Source organism: Phodopus roborovskii, unplaced genomic scaffold (genome assembly GCF_943737965.1).
Source record: "Phodopus roborovskii unplaced genomic scaffold, PHOROB, whole genome shotgun sequence".
Taxonomy (NCBI): Eukaryota; Metazoa; Chordata; class Mammalia; order Rodentia; family Cricetidae; genus Phodopus; species Phodopus roborovskii.
The window spans coordinates 3,927,501-3,940,457 of NW_026126480.1; the positions used below are offsets into that span (position 1 = coordinate 3,927,501).

General features: G+C 38.4%; 1 protein-coding gene and 1 pseudogene across 15 annotated transcripts in view; one reads left to right on the forward strand and one right to left on the reverse strand.

Annotated features, from left to right (window-relative positions):
• Dlg2 (discs large MAGUK scaffold protein 2) overlaps positions 1-12,957 on the forward strand; it is a 1,341,778-nt gene that overhangs the window by 616,733 nt on the left and 712,088 nt on the right. The window lies entirely within an intron of this gene.
• LOC127227899 (60S ribosomal protein L11-like) lies at positions 1,951-2,495 on the reverse strand (annotated as a pseudogene).

Sequence of the window (12,957 nt, forward strand, 5' to 3'; positions counted from 1 at the left end):
TATGAAGTATCAATGAAAATAGTTCTATGAATAGGGGTCACCACAACTAGAGGAACTTTACTGAAGGGCCATAGCATTGGGAAGGTTGAGAATGACTGATTTAGCAGAATTATTACATTAGGTATCTTAACAGGGTTGTGACAAGAACTGAATCATTGAAAATTTGATGGTCCTAAAATAATGTTAGGTAACCAGTACTTGAGTCCAGATCTTTACCTGACTATATAATCATATTCTAATTAGTGAGGTCTCAATTTGTTGCCTATTAAAATGGATGGACCAACCCCAGTATCATATCCAATTATATACTTAAATGATAATAAAAAGCAATATAGATTAGGGATTATTAGTACTTAGGAACTAGTTATGTGATGCAAATATAGGAAGATGTTAGTAGTGCAACTATAGAATTGTGGGTATGTTCACCATAGACATAATCACTACTGATTGCATCTGTTGATTTATTCTATGTTAGATATATGAACCAATTCATTTAACCCTTCCCTCAAACTATATGGCAAATACTATTATCAAACCTAGTTTAGAGATGGGGTATCTTTTATAGAGTAACACCATAATGAGTGTAGACCTGAAAAATCACTAAGCTAGAATATCGACATGGGAAGCATAATGTCAGATCGTGTACTTTTAATTAAGTTCTATGCTTTTGCAGAAAAATGACAAAGAATGAGCCTCAACCCCAGTCATCTACTGCCACTTGGAGCATGGAGTGGCCAAGAACCAACCAACAAACTCCTCTCTGTGGTCTAGGAGCACCTCTGTGTCACATCCATCCCTCAGCACCATTCCTTACCCTCACTTAGAAACTACATTGATATATATATATATATATGTATATATATATATGCTGATATTTATAGCTCCTTATTTAATATCTTAGAAAATAGAAGTACATTGGGCATGCTGCAAATTCTATTTGAGAGAATTTTGTTTCCAATTGAGATTTTTTTTTCTGCATGGCCATACTTAGGTAGCAAGAAAATAAAAGATAATTTTAATCAACCACCTCTAGAATTTCTTTCATATTCTAGTTAACACTTCTGAAATGCCTTCATTAAGATCAGAGTCTCTTAGCCTGCCATGTGATTACTTTTTTCAAGTTGCTTACTAGAGTGGACTGCAAAGCTAAGGGTACCATGAAGGTATATTCACTATTGATTTTTAAAAGCACTCTTTTATTTCTTCTGTCTACAAAGCCCTAACTGTTCCTCTCATATTTAATATGAAATGGAGTTTTGAAAGCATCAGACTAAAACTTCATAGGGTACCATGGTGAGACTTTGAGGGTTTTATCCCTGCAAGTAGATCTAGCTGTATATTACTGTGCAGAGACTATTTGAACAAAATATAATTGAGGGCTTGCAAAGAAGAGAAGCGAAGGCTAAACATCTGAGTAATGATGGTAAAATGATGCACACTGGTAAAAGAACATAATGTGATCAGACCTAGCTTCAAGTTTGAGATTTACTGTCCTCGTTTACTTTTATATTACTATAATAAAACATTTGACCTAAAACAACTTGAGTAAAAATGGATTTATTTGAGTTACATGGCACAATCCATTATGGAAAAAGACAAAGCAGGGACCTGGATGCAGGGATTGAAGCAGGGATCATAAAGGAATACTGCTTACTGGTTTGTTCCCCGTGACCTCCTCAGATTGCCCAGATTGCTTTAGTATACAACCCAGGACACCTGTCAACAGGTGGCACCTCCTGTGGTGGACTGAGCTCTCCCACATCAATCATTGTTAATCGAGAAAATATACCATAGATATGCTCATAGCCTGTATGACAGAGGCTATTTCTCAAGTGAAGTTTTCTCTCCCAGGTATAGGTGTATTGACCTGATAAGAACTAACTATAAGATTTACCATTTAAAAAGAGATTTTAGGTTTTTTTCCTGAGAAAAAAATTTATTGGACTTTTGAATAAAATTTATTTGCCAGGAAGGATGGTCCCATCATACTTCTGCTGAAACCAGCACATGGCCTCCTCTTTGCTGATTCTGTGTTTGCCCCCTATACAGCCTGTCGTATGCTTCTTGTTTGTGATGCTGATACCTGGCCTACCCAGAACCACACAGAAGTCCAGGCCATAGATTCCAATGCTTGAGTCATATTAGATGCTCAGACCAATGTGTTCTTGAATCCCAAAGCCAAAGTTTCCAGTATCTGAGAAGTTATTTTTCCTTAATTCATACTCCCGCACCTTCCGGCCTTTCTCCAGAATTTCTTCTTCCTTGGCTCCACAGACAGTGCAGTGAACAGCAATCTTTTCATTTCTTCTGATGCCAAAGGACCTGGCAATGTATCTACCTTTGGAAAACACAGGTGTATAACCTGTGAGCTGCTCCAGTGCCTTGGCTGCCCGGGTCAGTCTGGCTCCACTTTCTCCAACACAGATACTGAGGCAGAGCTTGCAGATGCGCAGTTCCTGCATGAGGTTCTCCTTTTTACCTTGATCTTGCAACATGATGGGGAACAGGAAGAGAGGGCAGAATTTCTGGCCCCGTCAAAGACTTTAGTTTTAAAATTATGTTTACATGAGTATCTGTGTATGAGCTTGTGCAATATGCATGCAGGTGACTGCAAAAGTCAGTAGAGAGCTAGACTCCTTGAGCTGGAGTTATGGGCAGAGGGAATTACAGGCAGTTGTAAGCTGCCTGACTTAGGTACTGAGAACCACAATTAGTTACTATGCAACAGGAGAATATGTTCTTCCCCGCAGTGCCTTGTTTCTAGCCCTAATATTTATCCTTGCTTAATGAAGTGATTCAGCACCCTTCATTTAACTACTGACATATAATGTGTCTTTTCCTCAGTTTAAGCATAGAAGTTCTCAATCTGACTCTGTAGGTGAGAATAAAATGTATTCATGTATGTATGTGTGTGTGCATAGTTACATATATATATATGTGTGTGTGTGTGTGATTGATTTTTAACAAATATATATGTGATAAAAGGTAAATGAACTTATTTCTATGTGTTTGGCACAATAGTTTGGGAGTTTTAAAATAAACACCTCTCTCACAAGAGTTGCCAAAAAAAAAAAAGGCTTTGTAAGTCATGAAAAGTTTAGTATGGGTCTCAAATGGATATGATATTGTTCCCCAGTGATATTTGGTGATGTCAGTTATCACAAGCAGGTACTGCTTATCATAAGAAATAGTACTGTCATCTAGTGAATTCCAAGCCTTCTGAAATGCAGGGTAAAAGTAAAATGTAAATTAAAACAAAACAAACAAAAGACAGGAAGTTTCAGGCATCTTTAGTTTTGGTCAACCTATCCTGAAACTCTCATTTCATCTAACCCCTGCCCATGTTGTTGCTTAAATGTTTAGCATCCAGTATTCATGAGTGAATAGTACTAGCCCCAGCAGACTTGAGGAATGTACAAGAATGAACCCAGCTAATGACTCCTAGCAATAGGGGAGTGGGTACCTGAACTGGGCTTCTCTTCTAATCAGAATGGTGACTACACTAATTGCCATCAGAGAACCTCCATACCATAACTATTGGAAGCAAATGTAGAGATTCGCAGCTAAGCACTGAACTGAACTCTGGAAGTCCATTTGAAGGGAGGGAGGAAGGATTACATGGGCAGTGTGTGTGTGTGTGTGTGTGTGTGTGTGTGTGTGTGTGTGTGTGTGTGTGTGTGTGTGTGTGTGTGTGAAGATCATGATAGGAAACTCACAGGACAGCTGACCCAAGCTCATGGGATCTCAAGAACTCTGGACCTGCAGCTGGGGAATCTGCATGGGACAGAACTAGGCCCTCTACATGTGGGTGACAGTTGTGTGATTGATCTGTTTATGGGACCCCTGACAGTGGGAGCATGTCTATCCATGGTATATGAGCCAGCTTTTTGGAGCCCATTACCTATGGTGGGATACCTTGCTCAGCCTTCATGTAGGGGGTAGGGGCTTCATCCTGCCTCAACTTGTTGTTCAGTTAATTCCCCAGGGAGGCTTCAGTTAATTCCCCATGGGAGGCTTTACACTAATATGGAGTGGATGGGAGATGGAGTGGTTGGGAGGTGTGGGAGAGCAGGAGGATTGGAGGGAGGAGGAACTGTAATTTGTATATAAAATGAATTAAAAAATTAAAATATAAAAAGGAGGAAAAGGCATGAAGATAGAGGGGGAGACAGAAGACTTTAGGAGATAGACAGCTGTAGGGGAATGGAGAGGAAATAAGTATGAAAAAGTACTGCTATATAATAGTGAGTAAGTGAGTGACCTGACAATGGTACCAGGTTCAAGTTTCATATTTTGGAAGAGAACATGAGACCAATCAGAAAACAGTTGTTTACACCCATGATGTACATGCCACCATTTACCAGTGGTTGTGCCTTGCCATTGACAGTCTTTATTGTAGTTCACAGTGATCATAGCTAGGTGAAACTGGTGGCTATTTTTTTCTACTCCAATAATGTACACAGTACTGTCCAGCACTTCAAAACCAAGCCAGTAGGAACAAAGCATCCTGCTTGATTCTCTGTGTTCTGTGACTCAAGTGTTCAGTATCTTCAATGATGAGTTTTTTTTTTTTGTATGTGTATAAGTTTATTTCATAAAATTATGAATAACAATAGAGTATTAGCATGCATTAAAGATGAGTACAATGTATATGAAGATGACTAAGGAATCAAGCATACTTGTGGGAAAGATGATAACTTCTTTTTTTTTTTTATAGAGTATTTTTTATTTAATTTTATATAACAAAGTCCAATTAAATGAAAACAAACATTTATACACAATATTTGGGAATTTGGGCGTCGTTCTTTCCAAACTACTTCCTGCTGGTAAGGGGGCACTGTCTCTTGGGGGATTCGAAGAAGATTCAGATATCCTAGCTGTAGTCTGTAGGGCTGTTTTGTCCAGCTGTTTGGAATGTAGGATCAGCTTGTACTCTGTTTCAGGCGGTCTGGTGTGATCAAACCACATTAGTCTGGAAGGAATCCACATCTTTTCATTTTCTGTGGAAACAAAAATAGAAATACTTTTCCCCAGTAACTTGTTCTTCAACTTAAATTTTGGAGTCAAAGCGTTTTTTTTTTTTTTTTTTTTTTTTTTAATTATTTTACATGTCGATCCCAGTTCCCTCTCCCTCCCTCCCTCCCTCCCCCCAAGCCCTCCCTGCCTCCTTCCCTCCCTTTTGCCCTCTCTACCCTCTCCCATACACTCTAAACACCCTCCCCTCCCAACCCCCCACCACAATACCATATGTAGGGGAATGCCATCCAGTTGGGGTCATGTAGATCTGACAGGTCCTGTGAAGTAGGGACTAGGGCTTCTCTCCTATCTCTAGAATAAGGCAGTTATCCCTCCATGGGGGATATGTTTGCAAAGTCCTTTTGTGCACCAGGGATACATCCTGGCTCCACTGTCTGAGGTCTCTTAGGCTGCTCAGACCTTCTGGCTGAGACCCATATTCCGGGGGGTCCGAGTCAGACCCCTGTTGGCTTCCCAGCTATCAGTCTAGTGGCCCTTAGCTCCTCCTTGTACAGGTAAGCTGTCTCTATGTACTTCTACCGCATGGTCTTGTCCTCTCCATCTGCTTCTGGGTTCTAGTTTGACTCAGTGTTTATGTATGGGTGTTTGCTCCTGTTTTCAACAGGCATTAGTTGAGGACTCCATGGAGAAGTTAGTTGTTGATCTCACTCTCCGGGAAGGGCATTTATGATAGCCTATCCACGGAAGCTGAGATTGTTAGTTGGGAGCAGTCTTGTAGTTCCCTCGACCTTTCTTTGTGTTCAGCTTTATCTTCAAACCAATATTGGCTCCCTCTTTTATGTTCTCTCTCTCTGTCTCTGTCTCTCTCTCTCTTTCCTATTTTCCATTCCTAACCAGGCTCAATCCTCCTGGTCGCACATGCCTTCCTCTCCTCCCTCTCATTTTCTCCTACTTCTCTCTCCATTAGCTGTCCTCCCCCACTATACCTGAGGTCTGGGGGACTTGTCCCTTCCCAGTTCTGTGAGGGACTTTATATGAATCTCTTAGAATACAACTTGTATCCTAGTTCCTCTGGTGATGTGAATTATAGGCTGGTGATCATTTGATCTAGGTCTAAAATCCATATATGAGTGAGTACATACTGTGTTCCTCTTTTTGTGACTGGGTTACCTCATTCAGGATGGTTTCTTCAAGTGCCATCCACTTGCCTGCGAATTTCAAGATACCATTATTTTTTTCTGCAGAGTAGTATTCCATTGTGTAGATGTGCCACATCTTCATTAACCATTCTTCAATTGAAGGGCATCTAGGTTGCTTCCAGGTTCTTGCTATTACAAATAGTGCTGCTATGAACATAGTTGAACAGATGTCTTTGTTGCATTGATGTGAATCCTTTGGGTATATGCCTAAGAGGGGGGATTGCCGGGTCCTGTGGTAAACTAATTCCCATTTTCCTGAGGAACCGCCATACTGATCTCCAAAGTGGCTGTATGAGTTTGCGCTCCCACCAGCAGTGGAGGAGTGTTCCACTTTCTCCACATCCTCTCCAACATAAGTCATCACTGGTGTTTCTAATTTTAGCCATTCTGGCAGGGGTAAGATGGTATCTCAAAGTTGTTTTGATTTGCATTTCCCTGATAGCTAAGGATGTGGAGCATTTTCTTAAGTGTCTTTCAGCCTTTTTGATTTCCCCCATTGAGAATTCTTTCTTCAGTTCTGTACCCCATTTTTTAATAGGGTTATTTGGTGTTTTGTTGACTAGTTTCTTGAGTTCTTTGTATATTTTGGAGATCAGCCCTTTGTCGGATATAGGATTAGTGAAAATCTTTTCCCAGTCAGTGGGCTGCCGTTTGGTCTTGTCAACTGTGTCCTTTGCCTTACAGAAGCTTCTAAGTTTGAAGAGGTCCCATTTATTAATTGTTTCTTTCAGTGTCTGTGCCCCTGGAGTTATGTTCAAGAAGCGGTCTCCTATACCAATTTGTTCAAGGGTACCTCCTACTTTCTCTTCTAAGAGGTTCAATGTGGCTGGATTGATGTTGAGGTCTTTGATCCATTTGGACTTGAGTTTTGTGCATGGCGACAGACATGGGTCTATCTGCAGTCTTCTACACACCCTCATCCAATTGTGCCAGCACCATTTGTTGAAGATGCTGTCTTTGCCCCATTGTATAATTTTAGCTGTTTTGTCAAAAATCAGGTGTTCATAGGTGCATGGATTAATATCAGGATTTTCAATTCGATTCCATTGGTCTACCTGTCTATTTTTATGCCAATACCAGGCTGTTTTCAGAACTATAGCTCTGTAGTAGAGCTTAAAGTCAGGAATGGTGATGCCTCCTGATGTTCCTTTATTGTATAGGGTTGTTTTGGCTATCCTGGGTCTTTTGTTTTTCCATATAAAGTTGATTATTATCCTTTCAAGGTCGGTGAAGAATTGTGGTGGGATTTTAATGGGGATTGCATTGAATCTGTAGATTGCTTTTGGTAAGATTGCCATTTTTACTATGTTTATCCTACCTATCCAAGAGCATGGGAGGTCTTTCCATTTTCTGGTATCTTCTTTAATTTCTTTCTTTAGAGTCACAAAGTTCTTATTATATAGATCTTTTACTTGTTTGGTAAGTGTTACACCAAGATACTTTATGTTGCTTGTGGCTATTATAAAGGGTGATGTTTCTCTGATTTCTTTCTCTGCCTCTTTGTCGTCTGAAAAAAATAGGGCTACTGATTTTTGTGAGTTTATCTTGTATCCTGCTAGTTTGCTGAAGGTGTTTATCAGCTGGAGGAGTTCCCTGGTAGAGTTTATTGGGTCGCTTATGTAAACTATCATATCATCTGCAAATAGAGACAGTTTGACTTCTTCCTTTCCAATTTGGATGCCCTTGATCTCCTTTTGTTGTCTTATAGCATTAGCTAGAACTTCTAGTACGATATTGAAGAGATATGGAGAGAGAGGACAGCCTTGTCTTGTTCCTGATTTTAGAGGAATTGTCTTAAGTTTCTCTCCATTCAGTTTGATGTTGGCAGTTGGTTTGCTGTATATTGCTCTTATTATGTTTAGGTATGTTCCTGTTATCCCTGACCTCTCTAATACCTTTATCATGAAAGGGTGTTGAATTTTATCGAAGGCTTTTTCTGCATCTAGGGAGATAATCATATGGTTTTTCTTTTTCAGTTTGTTTATATGGTGGATCACGTTGATAGATTTTCGTATGTTAAACCATCCCTGCAATCCAGGTATGAAGCCTACTTGATCATGGTGGATGATTTCTCTGATGTATTTTTGAATTCGGTTTGCCATTATTTTATTGAGTATTTTTGCATCGATGTTCATCAGGGATATTGGTCTGTAGTTTTCTTTCTTAGTTGTGTCTTTGTGAGGTTTGGGTACCAAAGTTATTGTGGCCTCATAAAAAGAGATTGGCAATAAACCTTCTGTTTCTATCTTGTGGAACATTTTGAGGAGTAGTGGTATTAGTTCTTCCTTGAATGTCTGGTAGAATTCTGCACTGAATCCATCTGGCCCTGGACTTTTTTTTCGTTGGAAGGCTTTCGATGACTGCTTCTATTTCATTTCGGGTTATAGGTCTATTTAAGTTGTTTGTCTGTTCTTGATTTAATTTTGGTAAGTGATAGTTATCCAGAAACTTGTCCATTTCCTTTGAATTTTCAATTTTTGTGGAATACAGATTTTCAAAGTATGACCTGAAAATTGTCTGGATTTCCTCTGTGTCTGTTGTTATGTTCCCCATTTCGTTTCTGATTTTGTTAATTTGCATGTTCTGTCTCTGCTTTTTCGTTAATTTGGATAAAGGTTTATCAATCTTGTTGATTTTCTCAAAAAACCAACTCTTTGTTGCATTGATTTTTTGTATTGTTTTCCTGGTTTCTATTTTGTTGATTTCAGCCCTCAAGTTGATTATTTCCTGGCGTCTGCTCCTGCGGGTGAATTCGCTTCTCTCTGTTCTAAGGTTTTCAGTTGCACTGTTAATTCATTTATGTGACTATCCTCTGTTTTCTTCATATGGGCACTTAGTGCAATGAACTTCCCTTGTAGCACTGCTTTCAAGGTGTCCCATAAGTTCGGGTATGTTGTATCCTCATTCTCGTTGAATATTAGAAAGTCTTTAATTTCTTTCTTTATTTCTTCTTTGACCCAGGAGTGGTGCAATTGCACATTGTTAAGTTTCCATGAGTTTGCAGGTTTTCTGCTATTTGTATTGTTGTTGAATTCCAATTTTAAAGCATGGTGGTCCGATAAGATACAGGGGACTATTTCTATTCTCTTGTATCTGTTGAGGTTTGTTATGTCTCCTAGTATGTGGTCGATTTTAGAGAAGGTTCCATGTGGAGCAGAGAAGAAGGTATATTCTTTTGTCTTTGGATGGAATGTTCTATAGATGTCTGTTAGCCCCAGTTGAGACATAACTTCTGTTAATTCTTTTGTTTCTTTGTTGAGTTTCTGATTTGTGGTCCTGTCTAGTGTTGACAGTGGTGTATTGAAGTCTCCCACTATAAGTGTGTGAGGTTTTATATGAGCTTTGAGTTTTAGTAGTGTTTCTTTTATGAATGTGGGTGGCTTTGTATTAGGGGCATAGATGTTCAGAATTGAGACTTTGTGATGATGGATTTCTCCTGAGATGAATATGAAATGACCGTCTTCATCTCTTTTGACTAGTTTTGGTTTGAAGTCTAGCTTGTTAGATATTAGGATAGCTACGCCTGCTTGCTTCTTATTTCCATTTGATTGGAAAATCTTTTCCCAACCCTTTACCCTGAGGTAATGTCTATCTTTGGAGCTAAGATGTGTTTCTTTTATGCAGCAGAAGGATGGGTTCTGTCTTCGTATCCATTCTGTTAATCTGTGTCTTTTTATAGGTGAGTTAAGACCATTAATGTTGAGGGTGAGTAAGGACCATTGATTGTTGATGGTTGTTTGATTTAGGTTTGTTGTTGGCAGTGGTATTGTGAATATATTTGTTCTGCTTCACCCTAGGTTTCTGGTGTAGTTGGATTATCTGTTGCCTACATTTTTGTGGGCGTAGTTACCTTCCTTGGGTTGGAATTTTCCTTCCAATACTTTCTGTAGGGCTGGATTTGTAGATACATATTGGGAAAATCTGGTTTTGTGATGAGTTTTATGCTGAATTTATTGAGGGCAATCAATATCACTGGTAATGATCTGTAATATTCAAGGGCCTATGTGACATCATTGGCCAACAACTCCAAAAAAGTAAATTATTCTTGCTACTGGATTTTTTTACTTGTTAGTCTCTGGTGTCTTGATAGGGGCACTGTAACCCATTTACAGGGTAGGTCCATTAATATATACATATATATGTAGTTCACTTACTATTTTACCCTAGTATAATAATGAGCATCTAACCCTATCAAAATGAGGATCACTATTTTTTAAATTGGAGAATGTATCTTAGATGTCAGATTCTTTAATGTACAAAACAATAGCCAAATATGCAATAGATTATTGTAAATACACAAGACCCTGGTAAATATATTAAAATATGGTTCAATTAATAGTAACAATATCATCTAATCCATACAAGATGCCTTCTCAGGCACTGTCCTAGAACTTACTATGCAGGGGCTTCTGCTTTCTGAACTTAGTAATTAGGAAAGCTGAACCAACAATTATAATAATTACTGATCATTAGGTAAATATATATTGAGCTTAAAGAAATAACATTAATCATGTAATTATTGTTTACTAAGTAAATTAAAATAATTTCATAGAAGTTAATAGCACTTACTATGTATCATGTATCAGAGTTCCTACAGTTTTCTAGCTATTAACTAATTTAATCCTCAACTCTTGTATGAGGTAAGAGCTAGGACTGTCTCTAGAGTGAGAACTTAGTCCAGTCCATGTAACTCACAGGTGGTGAAGCAGGTTACCTTACCCTCTGTGAACTTTTTTACCATCTGTAAACTAGGAATGGGGTGCAAGGGAAAATAGATTTTATAGAGAAAAATTGCAAACCATATTTTTATTCTTTTGATGCCATTTCTAATGTCACTATTACACTGATAATATGCTTTGATAGTACTACAGAACAACCAGGAATTTTAAGTTGGTAATCTCGAGACATTTTGCTGTCTTCCTGGAAAGAAAGTCCCAGTTTCTATGTTATTCAGAGTTCCATATTGCAGGAAATAGCTTTGCTAACTTTGAGGCTACTGGGAAGTGCTTAGTTCAAAATGAAATGGGATGTATGTTCATACATCCATACATTATAACTGCAAGATCTTGAGGTGTTGTTGAAGCAAGTAAAGATTGTTAAAGAAAAACAACTGAGCCAAGAGAGGCAAATTTATTTGAAAGTTTTCCTTCTGACTAGGCTTATCTGTACCCTTTGCTCACCTTCCTACTAGAAAACCATTGCTCTCTCTCTCTCTCTCTCTCTCTCTCTCTATATATATATATATATATATATATATATATATATCCCTCTCTGCCTATCTGTCCATGTCTCTGTCTCTTTACCACCTTTCCCAGAGAGAAAGGTTAAATTATAAGAGTATAAGAGTATAACATTGAAATGATTAAAAACTTGTCACTTAGGATAAAAACTCAGTAGTATGAGACTTTCTAATGGTTCCAGAAACTTTTAAAGAAAAAAATTTTAAATAGCTTCAGCAAGGTATAACTTGATAAGTTTTGACATACGTAACCATTTATTCAAGATAGTGATTTTAACCATTGCCCCCAAAAGGTTCTTCATTTCCCTTTACAACTCCTCTATCCAACCACCTTCCTACCTTCTCTACCCCAAATCCCAGGCAACTACTGTGCTCCATTCTGTTACCCTTCATGAGACTTTTATGGACAAAAGTTCATTCAATATGTACCCTTTGATTATTTTAAGATATATCCATTTTGCTACATTCATCGATAGTTCAGTCCTTCTTATTGCAGGATAGTATTCATCAACACCAATTGTTTCTCTGCTAAACTTTGGTGATGTTAATTTTGGGGGGGATATTAAAAATAAAATATCTGTAAATATTCGAGGGAATCTGACTGCTCCTATGCTTTTATTTCTCTTAGAAGGGCAAATGTCGTCTAAGAGTTTAATGTTTAATTTATAGAGTAGGATTACATTTATATTTTCAAATGACCATTGACCTGTTCTGAAAGACTTGTACCATTATAGTCTCACACTACATTAGAATTCCAAACCTCTATATCTTAACTCAGTGTGCTCTATCTTTAGTTATTTCACTAGGTGTGTCAGAGTATCTCTGGATTTAATTAGTCTATGTAATAATTTACTGTCTTCATCACCTCTAAATGCGTATTTAATACTTGTATATATACAAGTTGAATTACTTACACAGATCTCTTATCCTAACTTGACTGTTCTCTTTTAATTGTTTCTTTTTATTTTGTATTTTGTATTTCTCTTCTGAGAGATAATAATAAATTACAACAAAATAAAATATAGTAATATTTTCCTGATCACCCCAACTAGGAATCTAAGCAGTAATGGGGAGGCTACCTTAAATGCTCTTCCCCTATAATGAGAATGATGACTACCTTAAATATTATCCTAGAGCCTTCATCCAGTAGCTGATGGAAATAAAAGCAGACACCCACAGCTAAGCACTGAGCCAAACTCCTGGAATCCAGTTTCGGAGAGGGAGAAGTGACAAACAAAGGGGTCAAGACCATGCTGGGAAAACTCACAAGAAATAGCTGACCTGAGCAAGTGGGAACTCATGAACAGCTGGGGAACTAAACCAGGTCCCCTGAATGTGGGTATCAACAAGGAAGACTGGGCAGTCTATGGGGCTTCTGGCAGTGGAACCAGGATGTATCCATAGAAAATGAATGGACTTCAGGGGCCCATTTCCCATGGAGGTATTCTCATTTAGCCTAAAGACACAGGGGAGGGCCTAGGCCCTATCCCAAATGACTTGACAAATTTTAATGATTCCTTATGGAAGACCTCACCCTCCCTG